Raw genomic sequence first — 16,546 nt, forward strand, 5'->3', positions numbered from 1 at the left:
GTGTCTTGAGTTTCTTTTGTGGGGTTAGTAGTACACAATTGGGCAGAGTTGAAGGCCCTGTCTTGCCCATGAATATCCCAGGGCTGAACACAGGCACCAGTCCTGATGAAGGTGGTTGAAAGGCACTCCTGGTGAACCGCACTGAGGTCTCTGAAGTGGAATAGGTAAGGGGACTCTGCAATGGCTCCTTATCCTAAATAAGCAGAAACATGATCTGTTTTTCTGTTTCAGGGCTTGTGACTCATAATTTTGGTAGGTATTTGCAGCTATAAAATTCTATGTGATCCTGCTTTGGCTCTACTTCACAGTTTTTGAATGTTGGTTTCTTGTTTTCATTTATCTCAAAGTATTTTCCAATTTCTGTTGTAAATTTTTAATCGGATCAATTGGTTGTTTAAAGATGTGCTGTTTATCTTACAGGGATTTGTTGAGTTTTTAGTTTTCATTACATCATTCTTTCGACATTGAATTGTGGTCAGATAGTATCTTTTGTAAAATTGTAATATATTTAAATGTATTGAGAACAGCTTTTTGTCCTAATACATGGTCTATCTTGGAATATTCCATGTGTACTTAAGAAGAATTCTCATATTCTGCTATTCCTAGGTAGAGAGAGAGAGTTTTATATAGACCTGTAAGTTCTAATTGATTTATAATGTTAGTCAGGTTCTCTATTTTTGTACTGAGCTTCATTCTTGGTGCTATATTCACTATTGGAAGTGAGGTATTAAAGTCTTCAAATGTTATCACAAAACTATGTATTTCTTTAAAAAATTCTGTCAATTATTGCTTCATATACTTTGGGGTTCTATTGTTTGATGTATGTATGTTTATATTTGTTATATGATGTTTATGAATTGACAGTTGACACTGTTTTCAATATATATTGTTCTTTTTGCCTTTTGTAACAATTTTTGCTTTAAAGTATATTTTGTCTAATATTAATAATATCTTCCCCAGCTCTTTGATTAGTATTATGTAATATTTCTTCTTTAATTTTATGCTTATATTTCTTTAAGTCTAAATTAAGTCATTCTGTCATATAAAGTAATTAGATAATTTTAAAATATTATTTGGTTAAATTGGTTAGAAATTTTTGTTAATTAGATTTGTCTTTCTCATACATGATGGCTAATTTTATGTGTCAACTTGGCTAGGATATGTATAATGTCAAGCTTTTATTCAAATACCAATCTAGACATTGCTGTGAAGGTATTTTTGATATATGATTAACATTTAAATTAGTAAACTTTGTCTAAAGCAGATGGTCCTCTATAGTGTGGATAGGTCTCATTCAATCAAATGAAAGCCTTAAGGGAAAAGATTTAGACCTCTTAAGGAAAAATAATTCTGCCTCAAGACTGTATTTTGATTCTAAATTGCCATATCAACTTTTCCCTGGGTCTCCAGCATGCCAATCTGTCCTGGAGATTTTGAATTTTCCAAGCCTATAATATGACAAGCTAGTTCCTTAAAAGAATCTCTCTCTCTCTCTCTCTCTCTGTGTGTGTGTGTGTACACTATACATATATACATATATATATATATACACACAAACAAACACAAAAAAATACACAAATATAATACATTGTTTTATTTACTGCAAAGCAGTTACTTGGTTGTAATGCTAATTTGTTGGGGTCCGTGTGTTTCCTAAACAAAGGAATGAACACACAAGACAGCACAGCACAAGACATACATGGCGGCCGCGCCAAACGGCACACTCTGTTTTATTTTATACAGCCGTTTGTGGAATGTTGCCAAGTCACGGGACATGTGTTGCTTCTCTGACCTTTCCTTGACTCGCAAGATCAGTAAACACTGACCAGTTCCCAGAGCCTGTTGTTTGCAGCTGGCTCCTTTGTCCTTCCTGTTTGCAGAGAAGAAACCTCCTGCTTTGTTTGCAAGAGCAGGGCTTGTCGGGAACATCTCGTTTGCGAGCAGTCCTCTACATAATTTACCCAACTCCTTTCCAGGAACAGCTTTCCATATCCCAAACACTACAAGAAATATTATTTGCCAAGTACAGAGTGTAAGGTTTCATTCTTTCCCTAAATAAATTTGTATTAGTTATAGCAATATCAATTTGTAAACCTTGAGCAATTAGTAAAGAATGAAAAGCGATATTTTGAATCCACATTGTCTTGGTAAAGAACATCAAATACAATTTTAAGACTCCCAGCATACTGAACGTGTTTTCATTTGATTACTCTGGCAAACACTTTTTTCATATGGAAAATCATATGTGTAAATTAACATCAACTAAATTCTTGAAGGATTTCACATTACATGGCACTAAAAAGATTGCATTAAATACTGCTTATTTTTATGTGAAGAAACAGAAAATGAATCATTTGGAAAAAAATAATTTATACTCATTTTTCGGTTAAACTATCTACAGCCCTTTAATCACTTGAATTTAAATGGACTGACATTTCCTGTTTATCCAGCTCTTTAGTAGCAATATAAAGTTACAGATCACACTACTGTTTTATTGTATCAGAAGCAGAAAACACATTTTCTGAATCTTATCAGGGTAAATCAGTTTCAAAAAGGCTTCAGTGTTATTTTTACTTCTGTCTTCAAAAATGATTTAAAATTTATAACTGCTATCCACTATCTTCTGCTTTTACCAGCCTACCCATTCCTAATGGTGGTAAACATATGAATTTTTATATCTTCTATTCATTATGAACCATCCATTTATCACTACTACAAATGGTCTTGAATGAATCTTTTATATTTTATATCCAAACTTACTCAAGTTCTAAACTCTTGAATTTAAAATTGCTTAATATAAGTAAACTTCTTTTTTACTTAAAACCTGCAAAGTGGACAAGGTATAAGTGTTTCAGCTCCCAAAATGCTTTTCTTATTATGGCTCATGCTATCTGACTATCTACATGGTGCATTATTTTCGTCCTCAGATGATTCTATGAACTGTATTGAATCAGTTTACTTTAACCAATATAAAATGAAATAAACAAGAATACTTATATCAGTAAAAAATTCATTAAATCTTTTAATAAAAATTTAATAAATACACACTCAACCACTGCAGGCAGATAGGGACTAAATTCAAAACAATTTAGCCATACAGCTATTTCTTAAAAAGAAGTATCTATTTACAACTTGACTAAGATTAGTCAATAAAGTAGTATTGAGTACTTTGATATTACCAACAAAATTGCAGAAATAAGAGTTAATTAGTGTTAAAACATTTTCACAACTAATGAAACAATTCAGTATATTATACTAATGGTAAACTCATTGTGCATGGAAAGTTCTCCTTACATATGTTTTCTAGGAACAATAGCATTTCAAATTTTCTAATTTAACATATTTTTTCCCAGAAAAATAGTTGGCACACTAAAACGGTTTAACATTTTATCAGAACTCATATATACACTAATTGAAAATACACAAATCTCCTGAAGGAATCCTGAAGAATATGCTTTTTATAAACTATAAGATGTTATAGGCAGATCAAAATGTAAATTTAAACAAAACAAATACAGAAACCACAAGAAAAACCACTTAATCTAAGCTGCTCTCTCAAAGTAGTCTTTTAAAGAGTTCTGTGTGGGGACGATGAATTAGGTGTATTTTTTGTTCCACATTCTTCCCTCCAATCGCTGAACCACACAGGAGGTGAGGGAATGAAAGAAGATCAATCTCATATTTAATAGGATTTTATAGATGGAAAAAAAATATTCTTGTAAGCCCTCCTTTCCATTTGTTCTTCACAGAAAATCAAATAACAATAATAAAAATGGTATTTAAAATGGATAAAGAAGATGTAATCAGTCAAATGCATCACAAAATTTAAAGAAACAAAACAAAACATAAAATATTGAGGTATGATAAATCATTGAGAAATAAGTGAGGTAATTTATATAGTCACAGACTCATCAAATGTTAGAATTGGAAGATATTTGAAAATATGTTCTGACATGGTTTGGATCTGGGTCCCCACCCAAATGTCATGTCAAATTGGAATCCTTGGTGTTGGACACTGGGGCTGGAGAGGGATGATTGGATTGTGGGGGCAGTTTCTCTTGAATGGTTTAACAGCATCTTCTAAGTTCTGTTTTTGTGATGAGTGAGTTCTCATGAGATCTGATTGTTTAAAAGTAAGTATTACCTCTCTCAGCTCCTTCCTCATGTGCCAGTCATGTAAGACGTGCCTGCTCTCCCTTTGCATTCCACCATGATTTTAAGTTTCCTGAGCCCTCCATAATTGCCAGGAAGATGGTTAGAATCATGCTTCCTGTATAGCCAGTAGAACCATGAGCCAATCAAGCCCCTTTTCTTTATAAATTTCCCAGTCTCTGGTATTTCTTTATAGCAGTGAGAGAATGGGCTAATACATGTTCTTTCACGGATTAAGAAAATTTAACTATGTGTCCAATTAAACCTGGTGATGAAATCGATTTTTTAATCTTTTATAAGTAAATATTTTTGGTTATTTTTCATATTGAAGCACAGAGTAAATAAATGAAACCAGTGCCTACTCTTTAAGGAAAATGTGGTGGTCATGTTAAGAAAAAGAATACAAGAAAAATTGTTATTTTTCTCTGAAACAAATCCACCAGAAATACTTGTTTTCTGAGTATATTTTATCTCAGAATGTATTCTTAATTATTTTGAGATCAAGACATATATATTTACCTACTTAAGCGAGGTATATACTTATATAATAAGAAACAACATTCAACAATTGAAAATGAAAAATTAAACATAATCCAGAAAGTACTATAAAACAATGTATTTAATACATGTGGATAATATAGACTCAAATACTCTGAGAAGATTTACTTTAAGCCCTGATTGAAAGGGGAACGGAGAACACTGGATAGTTCTTCAGTTGGCCTTAGACCAACTTGATTAGTTCTCCATTCTTTCTTGCTTGTTATTCTCAAGAATAACTACAGAATTGATACAGGAGCAGGGAGGCAGGGAAGTGCTGGGTAGAGTAGAGTGGAGGTCCTGGCGAGGGTTCCACCTTAGGCCCTGTACCTACGAACCTAAGTGAGAACAAGTATTTCTGTTTTTGTGCCAGAAAAGTTGCCTTTTGACCCGCCACAAACTCATCCTGTCCCCATATAAGCCCGAGACCTTTAAAAGACAAACACAAGTAACTGGACTAGAGAGGAGCAGAAGAGCACACTGATAGACACTAGCAGACACAGGCAAGGCATCGAGGTGGGACAACGTGGAATTCAGTTGGGGGTGGTTGGAAGGAACTCTGGCCTCTGTGCAGTCTGTCTCCAGGGGAAGACCATCTTTCCACTCTATCCCCCTTCTGGCCTCTCCATCCATCTCACTGAGAACTACTCAATAAAACTTTGCACCTATCCTCCAAAACCACGTGTGATCCAATTTTTTTCTGGTACTCTAGGGCAAGAACCTGGGATATACAAAGTCCTCTGTCGTTGCGGTATGACAGAGGATCTAACTGTGCTGATTAATACCAGCTGCCTGCAGATCGCAAAGCAGAAAGCACAAACTGTAACACTTGCCCACTGGGGCTTCAGGAGCTGTAAACGCTCAGTTCTAGATGCTGCCTTGGGGTCTGAGTCCAAAAACGCTCCCAAGGCCTGCCCATCTGCATGCTCCAGCTAGGAGTTTTAGCAGCTGCGCACTAAAGAAGCGAGCTACACCCCTGTCGCATGGCCTGCGAGGAAGATCAGGAAACAGCTCCGCGGATTTAAGAATGTGCTGGAATGCAACTCCTGAAATAGGGAGGAGCAGCCTGACAGCCCCGGCCTTGTTCCTTTCCCCTCCCGGGAATGTATATTGAGGTAGAGAGAAACTACCTCTAGTCCGAAAAAAATAAAAATAAATAAAAATAAAAATAAAAATAAACACAGATTGTGTTCCTTTCTCCTCTGGAGGCAAGTTGTCCTTCAAGTCTTTACTTGGTGAGTCATGTTGCCCTGAGGTATATAACCCAGGGCAAGCTGCCTTTCAGGACCTTTCACCCGTGATGTAAAGGGAACATGTACAGTTGAGAAACGACCCACCATGGGCAGCTTTCCTGAGCCTTGGGGTATTGGTTCACAATGGATCCTAGGCTGCTGCTTCTGTCCTTTTCTGACTACTTGTAAGAACTAAATCTGTCTCATGATGTACCTTGTTCCATATAAGTGGTTCTGCCTCACCCAGTCAAACAAGTTGGAAAACAGTGCACAGTCTGCTTTAAAAAATTGATACAGTGAGCAGGATGCCGTCTGACAGAAACATAGTTTAATATTGAAGCAGAGGAGGTGATACACCTTCCCAGTACCCAACCCAGAGTGGAGACATTAGCCTGGAGGTGAAAGTGGTGAACATGCAGTTGGATGTCTCTCCTCAAGCACCTGCAGATGTGAGTGAGCTGGCTACGTGGACTGGAGACAGAGAAAAAAATCCATGTGAAAACAGGGGAATAGGCAAGATTCTCTGATTATTAGGCACTTATGTTATTGTTCACTTTTAGTGCCAGAGATCTGGGGAAATGAGTACTCAGATAGACCATCAGGTACCTGAGAGGGAATTAGGTAGAGGTCTTCAAATGGTCCGTGGGGAATCTGATAGGGAACCCACATGCAAGATGAGGACCTACACAGAAAGGGAAACTTAATATCTCTTGCATAGGTGTAGACAAAGTCTACATCTACAAAGATAGTAAAGTCTCATGTAGGCGGGTTAATGTGTCTGATAAAGAAATATTACAAATCTAAATGTCTTGGGCTAAATGGCACAGTTAGAAATGGGGCCAAGGTCTCGGGGTACCCAACTAGAGGTCAATGATCCAGTAACCTTGTCAAGGTAAGAGAAGAATAGAAAGTAATTCAGAGTTTTCTGGCATTTTTGGATACTGGAACCCACATGATAATATTTCCAGGTCCCTTTAGAGGAAAAATTAAACTGATGACATTAGGAAATTTGGGCTAAACACAGTGACTCATGGTGCTTATCTACAGAAAATAGGGATGCTTGTGTTATTTTGGATGTTGGTGACCATGGTTCCCACGGCTAAATGCATTATAGGAATTAACATTTTGGTTACTGTGGCATATAACATTTCTGCTGCCTGAGGAGGCATAAACCTTAACTACTAATAATTTGAGCCATAATAGTGGGGCATAAACTTCTCTTGCCTGATATCTAAGCTACCCAATCCCTAAAGAGTCATTCATCAAAACAGTAATGTGTATTAAATGGAGGATTTGTTTTTAAATGTAGGACTTGGTACAAACTGCACAGTCATGGCAGTAACAGCCCAGTATAGCTGATCAAAAAGGTGTTTTTGGCTTTGAGACTAACAATGGACCATCACAGACTAAATGCCAAGGCCATTTGGGTGGGTAGCCAAACCAAGTATTCCAGATACAGTCAAACAAAACATTTAATTCGTAAAGCACCCAATAATAAAAAGAATACTCAACAGCTGGTAGTTCTCTTTGAGTAGTGAATACAAGCACGCAACCCACCTGTTCTTTTGGCCTCTTTTGTCAACGTGACCAACACAGCCACAGAGTTTTAATGGGGGCCCTGGTAACAGCAGGTTTTAGAAGCCATTCAACAAACTGCAGCCCAGACACTTTATTTATAACACTTAAAGTCTACTAGCCTGATGGAATTACAAGTTTTCTCAATCCCCATATGTGATAATTGAAATTTGTAGCAGCAGAAAATTGTCACTAAGTTGCAACAACCTCTCAAATTTTAGACACATAAGTTGCCCAAGGCAGACAGCCCCCAGATGTAACTCTATTAAATGGTAACTCCTTGTTTGCTATTGAGCAATAGTTGAGACTGATTCTCTTATAGTTGGAGTGTCATATGTGACATGCAACATGAACTGTCCATTCTTACTTGAGTGCTTGTAAAAACCACCAGTAAAATAAGACAGGCTCTACATAGCTCAGTTATCAAATGGAACCAGTACATTCAGGATTGGGCCCAGGCAGGACCTCAAGGGACTAATAGGCTCTGTGAAAAGGTGACTAGCTTATCATAAGGGACTGAGCAACCTGTAGAAGGTGTTGTGGCTCCTCCTGTGACTATCTGAGGCCTAAGGTTTACAGACATGAATCGTGATGGTATGGCATGAGTAACTGATAACTCTGTGAAATAAGAGGTGAATAGGGTCTATTAGGCTGGGCTGCCATCTGGCAGATAAAAAGCTATCTTTTGTCTGAGACTGCAGGTGATCTACTGCCCAGTGGAACAAACAACATGAAACGGTGACGGCCATGCAAGTCATTCCTTAGTACCATATCTTGCTACAATTTTACTGACCCATGGGCTATTGTCAATAGTCTAGCCATATGGTCAGGAGAATGGCAACTGAGTGACTGGACTATTAAAGATTCTATGTTGGGGATAAGGATTATCACATCAGTTTCCTAACTGGAAGGGACAAACAAATATGACTCATGCGGACACTGGAAGTACGACAGCCATTCTTGAGAGGAACTTATATAATGGTTTTTTTTGGATACTCCAGGAGACTTCACTCTAACCAAAGAACATTCTTCGTTGCCCAAGCAACATGACAAAGGTCACACTATCATGGAGCACAATGGACTTTTCATATACTCTGTCACCTATGAGCTAAAGAAGATTTTAATTTACAAACATCTGAATTATAAAGCAAATGAGAGAAGACATCAGGACAGACTACCAGTGAGATGGAGCCCCCTACCTCTGACTGGGGCAATATGGACACCAAACACTGCACTCTACTAATGTAAAGAAAACAGGGCACTACAGCTCATGCTGAGCATCAATGAGCTTAGTGGAGGTAGATGTTGATATGGTTTCAATGTTTGTACTCTCCAAATCTCATGTTGAAATTTTGGAGACAGGTCCTGATGGGAGGTAATGGGAATCATGGGGGTGGATCTCTCATGAATGGTCTAGCACCAATCCCCTTGGTGTGATTTGGTTGTTTAAAAGAGTCAGGGACCTCCCCCTACTCTCCGCCTTGCTCCTACTCTCGCCATGTGATACACTGGCTCCTCCTTTATCTTCTGGATAATTGGAAGCTCCCTGAGGTCCTCACCAGATGCAGATAACAGCACAATGTTTTTGTACGGCCTGAAGATCCACGAGTCAAATAAAACATGTTTTCATTACAAATTATTCAACCTCAGTTTTGTTTTTTTTTTTTTTTATTTTTATTTTTTTTCCATACAAACACAAAAACTGACTAACACAGATGTGGACAAGTCAACCACCTGATTATGCTGTGCCAGCAAAATGCCAATCTCAGTGTCTACAATCATTCTTTGTTGTTTTTCCTTTAGAGTGTATGTCTTGGGTGTGGTTTGTGGCTCAGGCTGCTATAGTACCCCAGCAGAGTCCCATAACACTAATCTGGAAGTGATGCTTCTGTAGGGTGCCTCCCATTTGTGGGATCTCATAAAAATGGGTGATGCAACTAAGGAATAGCCAGGTGCTAGGTTTCATCTAGTGTTGCTGAGGGCATGTGATAACTCCAGTCAGTTTAATGATGCTATTAGACATGTCAAATTTGTGCAAGATGTGACCTGTCTTCCTTCATGGACTAGACAACTGAGGCTGAAAGGTCTGAATCAAACAACAAGAGAAAGGGTGCCACCGAGGTAGTAACCTTAGAGCAGATACAGACAAACTGGGTTTCCACACCAACTCGGCTCAACTCCTATGCAATAGGTAGGGAACACCAGAGATGCCAAGAGGAGTGGAAGGTTGAGCACTAAACTGTCAATATGCTTATTTCACAACAATGAGGTAATAAAGGCCTAAAAGCATAACACTTTTGTTAGGCTCTCCCAAGCTGTAGCCACCATGGTTAATCTGATAAAGTGCCGGATCTGTCATCTTAGACCTCCTTTTTTATCAATCAGAGGAACCAACTTTTCCTTATAGTAATAAACTACAATAACATTCCTAATGCTGTGTTATACGTAAATCAACAGAACCTAAACCTTGATTTACTGAGTGGAGACCTGGCACCTACCACATGGGAGGCAACTGGAAGTGTCCTATTTTAACTTACTTGACTCTGTAGCAGAGTGCCATTGCCACAGCTAACGAAAGTGTAGTGGGCTAGTACTTTGATGCACCAAGCTTCTTTGATTACATGGAGGAGTGTCCCAGCAGTGACAAGAAAAATAAGGACTGGACTGTTTCTAGCCCTTTGTGCAGGGTCTTCATGAACAATATCATACGGGGTGAACTGAATTTATGCAACTCTGTGATCAATGAGACTTGACTTGTAATTGCCAATGTTTTCATACCCATAAATGGATCACTCAGCAGTATAATGAGGAAAGGAGTGCAGTGTGCCTCAATCTCAGTTGAGAGCTACATTTTTCTCCACTTAAGAGGTCAAAGAAGAATTGGATCACTATGACCCTGGGATAGGTCACTGTTTCAGGAAGGCCTGGCCATCCTGCTCATAACGGTAAGTCTCCTGAGCTCAGCAATGTGTATTCTGGCCATGACTAAGTGATTCTACACTGGAATTGTGTCAGAGAAAGTGTTATATCTATAAGAGAAGACAAATCTCTGCCTCCAGATCTTGGAGGTCAATGGTTCTATGACATGCACTAGCTCTGCTAAGGGAGACATCTGGGTCAGGAGATGAATGGCATGACAACTCCCCAGGTGACCTTGGATGGGCACATTTGTCTTCCCTTCCTTTTTTGTGGTTCTAAGAACTAATTGTAAAATGTGCTGGGAATGCATTATTATAAGACAAGAATAAACTACTTGAGAGTGTCCAGGCTTTGCTATTCTCTCCTGGAAGCAGAAGGTCCTTCAAAGCTTTTCACAATATATCACATGACTCCTGAGGACTATGAACCAGAGTGGACTCCTTGTCAGGGTCTCTCAACGGTTGTGCTAGTGGGGCACAAGAAGCTGAGTCTCCATCTGACCCAGGAAGTTTTCTTAAGCTGTGAGGGACTAGCTGACAATGGGTCCTAGGCTTCTGTTTGCCCTTGTACCTACATGGAAGCAACAAATCCACTTCCTGTTACTTGTTGTCTATGAGTGTGCTCTGCCTCGCAAGGCAGAGACAAGTTGAAGACCAGTGCACAGTGAACCTTCTTCACAAAGAAACGTGTTACTAGCCTCAAATATAAAAACAAATAATTCAAGATGATTAGTCTTATCCATATAAACTAGCTTTGGTCAGATTTCAAAATTAACTTTAAAAAAACACAACCAGAGGCAAAACTTTGCTGTAGAACACAACTACACATGGATATAGATAAAGCTGTAGATTGGTAGATATGTCAATATCAATATAATTTTCAGACTCTCCAAATCTCTAAAACACGGAGCTTTACTGTATCACATGAATTTTCTAAACATGTGACAGTGCTTAGAAAAACATCTAAGACATTATCTTATTTATACAACCTGGAAAAATTTCTAAGCCTTAAGACTTATTTCCTTCAAGTCTATAAACATTATATTGCTCTCATTGCTCTCTTCCTCTCATTATATGTAATTTTCAACTGAGAATTCATGAACACCTGGTATATCCTAAAGCACGTGTGTGCCTTTTCCCCAAAGCTCTCATTTATGGTACTATTACAGAATGCAGTTTACTATTCCTCTTCCTGCAAGCAACTAACAAAAACATGTGCTCACATTTTTGAATTAAACTGGTTATAGCTACTGTGTCACAGGTTGCTCTTATATTAGATTTCAACCAATTCAATTACACAGTGTGCTCCTTGCTGCCATAGGATGAATGGCAGGACAAAGATGAATGAACACAACTGCCACAAGTGATTGATCCCAACATGCCAGCAGGTTGATTAAAGTGTCTAGAAACAAAATGAAAAATAGTATCCATCTGTAACTACTGGTCAATTTTTAAATTAACTGCGAATTTCATATAAATATCATGCATTGAATTGGATGTTTTTGATATTCTGAGAACATTAAACAAACAACATATATAGATCTGACTAGTTTCTTGGATATTCAAGATAATATTTGTTGTACGTACTCACATTTCTAGTATGTATAATGTGGATTTGTCACATAATGGTAAAGTGTGTATAATGGCTATGCAGATTTAAGCATAATTCAAAGAAATAAATGGTAATATATAGAAGTTGGAAATGTTTTTATTTATAAAAGTTGTCATGTATTAATGGGTACTACTACAGACAAAAATATTACATTAAATACATGAATGGTTTTCATTAAAAGTGTTCATTATTAGTATTGATGTTATTTTATACAATACATACTTCAGATATAGCATGACTATAGTAAATATAATTATTCAATATTTCAGGGATTATAATTTTTATGATTTTGGAATGCAGAATTCCATGAAAATTGATATAAAGATCTATTATATGACAAAGTGATGTGAATATTTAAAACATATGTTAGAAGTGTAATCCACTACGGATAACCAAAAGCAGATAATGAGTTCATTTATATTGCTTAATAAACAAGTTAAGGGATAAGACAGTTTGGATGTAGTATTGCAGTTCTGCCTTGCTATCAGGGAACCAGGTTCTCCTTCTTTCATTAGGATATGATTTAATTCTCATATTGCTGGAGTCTACTGTACTTCTAGGCCCTACATTCACAATTCTGGCATAAATAAATCAGAAAGGCCCAAGTTGTCTTTATTCAAGGTCTTTAAAATATTTATTTGGGAATATTATCTCTCCTCAATTTCCTTACCTGAGTGGTCTGAATCTTGGTTTGAACCTAGTGAGTTCTGCTTAGGGCAAAAGACAATAGATTTGAGCATGCTTATAAGAGATTAATTATGAACCTTAACATATTGCATTGACAACCTTATCTTTGAGGGGCTGGGATTTAAAAATATATATTTAAGTTAATTCAATTTATTTTATTTTTTGCTTTCAAAGTGTCCATAGTCTCTAGGCAGCAGACTGCTGTGCAAAGAGGAAGAAAAGGAAAATCATGGCTTTAGAATAGTTAATGCATCATGTCTGCTAGGCTTTAAAAATGTGTGAGTCTACATGGATACAATATAATTTCCAATAATTAAAAAATATCAGGAGTTATAAATATTTATCACATCCTAAAATCATAAATCATATGCCATATGGACTTATTCTTTTAACTATACACATATCAAAACAAATCACATTGTATCTCATAAATGTATACAATTCAAAGAAGGAAGATAATGTGCAATTATAAGTATGGTAAAAACTATAAATAAAAATATAGAATAAGTTTTAAAAGAATAGCAGAAGAGCAAATCTGATAGATTATTCAAATAAGGCCCCTGTAAGGAGATGCTCCTTATACAGAAAAAAATGATGAGAAATGAACCATGCTACTATGTAAAGCACCAGCAAGAAATAAGTAGGGAAAATCTTCTATTATGAAAATAATTTAGCAACTCTGAGCCAATGAGATTCAATTATGTTGGAATTTAGTGACAATTAAAAGCCTATTAGTTACCAAATATCAATCTTATTATTAATTGTATTAGCAATGCTTCATTTTTAACTGCACACTTTGAAACTGGAACTACTTGTATAATATGACAAATATATCAAAAGAAATAAGACAAAGACTAGATACATATTATTTCATGGTTTAACATTAATGTTTTCAAAGACCTTCTAATGAATTTCTTAATGAATGCTATTTTTGGGTTTGTCCTTTGTTTTTGATAGCCATTATTCAAGGAATCACAGGATAGTTATATGTTACATTGCATAAGTTAATTCCTTAAAACACATTCTTCTTTTTTTTTTTTTTTTTTTTCCCCAAACAGTGAAAGAGTTTAATGATCACTGGGTGCTGAAATAGGAGATGGGAGGAGACACTGAAATGCATCTCCCTGAGGGGTTCTGGGCTGGGGCTTGTAAAGGGATCCTGGAATATAAAAGGCTGGGAAATTGAGGTTGTTGATTGATGGGTAAGGGGGATTAAATTATAAGGATTTGAAAACTGGATTCCTTGGTGAATCAGCTCCGTGGGGTCCTTCAGATCAACTAACATCAGACCAGCTGGTGTCAGTGGGATTCTTCAGAACAGCTGACATCAGTAGATTCATTGGTACGCAAGACACGAAGGACTAACTCAAATGAAGCCTTTATATTTTATAATGTTCAAATTGATACTTATTCATTATTTAAGGGAAACTTACTCTATGTATTCTGAGGCAGTAGTCACCAAACTCCTATGAGGAAGTAGATAAGAGAGCAAGCTGACCTCATGATAAATACTGAACGTGCGGCATGCTTAGTTTATTTTCATTTCCCCCCATCGTTCCTTCTCTGATTAATTTCATAAAGTTTATGGAGATGGTTTCAAACTGATGAATATGTCATGGCCAGAAGCATGTAGAACCCTACTCCTATGTTTCCTCAATATTCATGAATTCAGTGTTCAAGGCAACTTTTTAAGAAAGTAAGACAGTTGCAAGTCTCCCATAAATAATAAACCTAAAGATTTTTTTCCTAGTTTTTACATTATGTAATTTTTGATTATATAAGATAATGCATATCCTTCTACTTATTGTTCATCCAGACAGTGTGTAGAAGAAGCTCTTGTAAAGAAGGAAATACATAAAATAAAATAATTTGTATACTTTATCCAACATCATTTTATAAATAAGAACAATTATATTCAGGGAGTTTATGTAACTGGTTCTAGATGACTTTGCCCCAAAGTATTATAGCTGGGTTGTTTGAAGTAAAATTGGTGAAATGTCAAAGACTGGACCCATTTCATTACTGTAAGTCTTTATTATTTTATACATATTGATGATATTCAACTTAACATCAACTTTCCTGAATTTAATAAGTTATTTTAATTAAATGAGTTGATTATGAGTAAATTAGCTTGATTGTTAATATTTTATGAGTTTCATCAACTAGTATAATGACCTTGATATAAAAAAAATGCTCAAGTTGTGAAATCTCATTTTCATTCCCTTGCTTCTGTTACAGAAGTGGCTACAGTATGACTTACGGTCTCTGCAGCAAGCAAGCTTATAATTTATCCATATCTCTATTAGTTGAAGCAGGGTCCTTAAAGTCCTCTGCTTAAGGCTATTCCACATTATAATCAGATGAAACTTTGATAAAATTGACATTTTAGCTTCTTATTCAAAAATTTATGTGACACATGACCATACTCAATTTGTAGATAAGATATTATAATAGGAAAAGGAACTTCACATGCAACAATTCAGCCTTTTGTTTTATGTATGAGCACAGTGTGCACTGGAATTCTAATACCTTTGGGAAATATTTGTTACACATACATTCAGTTCCTTGCATTTTTGGCTTAGTAAAATTTCTCATCATCATTTTAAGCCATGTGTCAAGATTACTATGTCTTATTTTTTAGAATGTCTCCAAAGAACAACAACAACAAAATGCTAATAAGCTTCTTGTTAACCTGCTAATAAATGAAAATTAATTCTAGAAAAGGGTTTTGGTCTGCAATAAAGTGTGTCTTACAGTAAAGAACTTCAACACATACAAGCTTTTGAGTAGTGGATTTCAATGTAAATCCACATAGTAAAGTTACAATGCTCTGCACATAGTTTTAAAAGTACTTATAGTTTTTCCTGTTGTTGTTTTGTTTTGTTTTTCCCATTCTCCCCCTGAGTCTTAGTTTTGCTTTTGGCTGATTTCCTTCCTTCCTTCCTTCCTTCCTTCCTTCCTTCCTTCCTTCCTTCCTTCCTTCCTTCCTTTCTTCCTTCCTTCCTTTCTTCCTTCCTTCCATCCATCTTTCCTTTATTCTTTGCATTTTTCCTTCCTTCCTTCTTTCCTTCCTCTCTTTGTTTTTCTCTCTTTTGTCTCCTTCTTCTTCCTTTCTTTGTTTTTGTATAGTAGTGAGAAGTGCACATTTTTCTTGATCTTTTTAGATTACAATTTATGTGTGATTTAATTTGTATACACTGAATATTTGGTTAGATTCAAATATGTATATGATTAAGTGTGCTATTTTCAGTCACAATTTTATTCATATTTGTTGTAAAATCTTGAAATTTCTGTAATTTTGTGATTAAACTGATAATGTCCTTATGCCTTTATCAAAAAACGAGTGAAAACTATTATTTACATTATGTGCTAATTTTAAATGTGCATGCTTATGATCTAATTGGAAAACAAATTGATTAAGAAAATAGAATCATTCTTACGTTGTTATTAAATCAAATTATGTTTTACAGTTCACAGTTTAGTTGCTGTTCTTATCGAAAACTGTTAGTACAGCTAAATATTTTTTTGAATATGGCTAAAAGAGCTGAGGATAATGCATCCAACATTTCTGCCTCTCTTGAGAAAGAGACTGAGAGAGAGAAAATTTGAGAAAGGAGAGACACGCACACACACACACACGCAGAGAGAGAGAGAGAGAGAGAGAGAGAGAGATCCAGTAGGTTACTCTTTATTTTCTATTTTCAAATATAGTATAGTTTAAGAGGTAGAAGCTTTCACTCTTCATCTTTTTTGGAAATTAGTCAAAGAAAAAAATCAATGTAGAATGAGACTTTCTAGGAGTTTCTCTGCTTAGTGTTTTCGATTTGAATGCC

Source organism: Rhinopithecus roxellana, chromosome 2 (assembly GCF_007565055.1).
Source record: "Rhinopithecus roxellana isolate Shanxi Qingling chromosome 2, ASM756505v1, whole genome shotgun sequence".
In the NCBI taxonomy this organism is placed as follows: domain Eukaryota; kingdom Metazoa; phylum Chordata; class Mammalia; order Primates; family Cercopithecidae; genus Rhinopithecus; species Rhinopithecus roxellana.